This window comes from Sapajus apella, unplaced genomic scaffold (genome assembly GCF_009761245.1).
Source record: "Sapajus apella isolate SASKATOON/1434 unplaced genomic scaffold, GSC_monkey_1.0 scaffold56, whole genome shotgun sequence".
In the NCBI taxonomy this organism is placed as follows: Eukaryota; Metazoa; Chordata; class Mammalia; order Primates; family Cebidae; genus Sapajus; species Sapajus apella.
In genome coordinates, this window is record NW_022436996.1 from 6,173,332 (window position 1) to 6,175,849 (window position 2,518).

At 55.4% G+C, this 2,518-nt stretch overlaps 1 pseudogene across 1 annotated transcript; it reads left to right on the top strand.

Moving 5' to 3' along the window:
* The first annotated feature begins 385 nt into the window (after positions 1-385).
* Positions 386-1,841, top strand: LOC116528062 (annotated as a pseudogene). The gene has a single exon (XR_004258836.1). The product of XR_004258836.1 is annotated as a keratin, type II cytoskeletal 8 pseudogene (transcript).
* Positions 1,842-2,518: the final 677 nt, after the last annotated feature.

Sequence of the window (2,518 nt, forward strand, 5' to 3'; positions counted from 1 at the left end):
AGAAGCTGAGGCAAGTGGATCACGACGTCAGGAGGTCCAGACCAGCCTGGCCAACGTAGTGAAACCCCATCTCGACTGAAAATAGAAAAAAATAGCCCAGCGTGGTGGTGGATGCCTGTAATCCCGGCTACAGGAGGCTGAGGCAGGAGAATGGCTTGAACCCAGGAGGTGCAGGTTACAGTGAGCCTAGACTGTGCCATTGCACTTCAGCCTGGGCGACAGAGCCAGACTCTTTCTCAGGAGCAACAACAAAAAACAAGAGTCTGCAGTTCCCTCCCCAAACGTGTTAGGTGTAACGATTCCATGGCTACCAAACAGCAGCTTCTCCGCTCCTTCTGGGATCCCCCCCTGGTTCGGCCCACCTGCCTTCACTCCCGCCTTCACCATGTCTGTCAGGATGAGCCAGAAGTCCTGCAAAGTGTCCACCTCTGGCCCCTGGGCCTTCAGCAGCTGCTCCTACACAAGTGGGCCCAGTGCCTGCATCAGCTCCTCGAGCTTCTCCTGAGTGGGCAGCAGCAGCTTCCAGGGCGGCCTGGGCGGAGGCTATGGTGGGGCCAGTGGCATGGGAAGCCTCACTGACTTCACAGTCAACCAGAGCCTGAGTCAACCAGAGCTGAGACCCCTTAACATGAGGGTGGACCCCAACATCCAGGCTGTGTGCATCCAGGAGAAGGAGCAGATCAAGATGTTCAACAACAAGCTTGCCCCCTTCATCGACAAGGTGCGGTTCCTGCAGCAGCAGAACAAGATGCTGGAGATCAGGTGGAGCCTCCTGCAGCCACAGAAGACGGCTCGGAGCGACATGGACGACACGTTCGAGAGCTCCATCGACAACAACCTTAGGTAGCAGCGGAGACTCTGGGCCAGGAGAAGCTGCAGCTGGAGGTGCAGCTTGGCAACATGCAGGCGCTGGTGGAGCACTTCAAGAACAAGTATGAAGATGAGGTCAACAAGCTACAGAGATGGAGAATGAATTTGTCCTCATCGAGAAGGATGTGGATGAAGCTGACATGAACAGGGTAGAGCTGGAGTCTCGCCTGGAAGGGCTGACTGACGAGATCAGCTGTATAAAGAGGCGACCGGGAGCTGCAGTCCAGATCTCAGACACATCTGTGGTGCTGTCCATGGACAGCAGCCGCTCCCTGGACATGGACAGCACCATTGTTGGGGTCAAGGTGCAGTAGAGATCGCCAGCTGCAGCCGGGCTGAGGCTGAAAGCACGTACCAGGTCAAGTATGAGGAGCTGCAGACGCTGGGTGGGAAGCAGGGGCATGACCTGCGGTGTTCAAAGACTGAGGTCTCGGAGATGAACCGGAACATCAGCTGGCTCCAGGCTGAGACTGAGGACCTCAAAGGCCAGAGGGCTTCCCCAGAGGCCGCCATCACAGATGCCGAGCAGCGTGGGGAGCTGGTAATTAAGGATGCCAACACCAAGCTGTCCGAGCTGGAGGCTGCCCTGCAGCAGGCCAGGCAGGACAGGGCGAGGCAGCTGTGTGAGTACCAGGAGCTGATGAACGTCAAGCTGGCCCTGGACATCGAGATCGCCACCTACCACAAGCTGCTGGAGGGCGAGGAGAGCTGGCTGGAGTCTGGGATGCAGAACATGAGTATCCACACAAAGACCACCAGTGGCTATGCAGGTGGTCTGAGCTTGGCCTATGGGGGCCTCACAAGCCCTGGCCACAGCTACGGCCTGGGTTCCAGTTTTGGCTCTGGCACAGGCTCCAGCTCCTTCAGCCACACCAGCTCCACCAGGGCCATGGATCTGAAGAAGATCAAGACCTGTGATAGGAAGCTGGCGTCCAAGTCCTCTGAGGTCCTGCCCAAGTGAACAGCTGCAGCAGCCCCCCACAGCCCGCCCCTCACAGCCTGCCACTCCTGCGGCTGCTCCGGAGCCCGGGAGGGAGGTTGCTGTGCAGGGTAGCACAGGGAATGGGAGACCCACTGGAGGCTCAGCCCTGGCCCTCAGCCCACCTGCGGGAGAATTTACTGCCTGGGGACCCCCTTGCCCAGGCCCCCAATTCAATTGCTGTTTTTTTCCTCCAAAATAAAACCTCAGCTAGCTCTGTCAACTGAAAAAAATAATAAATAAAAAAAAATAAAGATTCCATAGCTAACAAATAAACAAAAACAAAACAACACTAAACTTTCTAAGTGAAATATCTAGGCAATGGGAGTCAATAGAAATGGTCATATCTGGGCTGGCCGTGGTGGCTCACACCTGTAATCCCAGCACTTTGAGAGGCTGAGGCAGGCAGATCACTTGAGATCAAGGGTTCAAGAATAGCCTGGCCAACATGGTGAAACCCTGTCTCTAAAAATACAAAAATTAGCTGGGTATGATGGTACACACCTGTAGTCTCAGCTACTCGGGAGGCTGAGGTAGGAGAATCACTTGAACCCAGGAGGTGGACGTTGCAGTGAGCCAAGATCATACCTCTGCACTCTAGCCTGGGTGGCAGAGCAAGACTTTGTCTAAAAAAAAAAAAAAAAAAAACAGCTGGGCATGGTGGCTCAC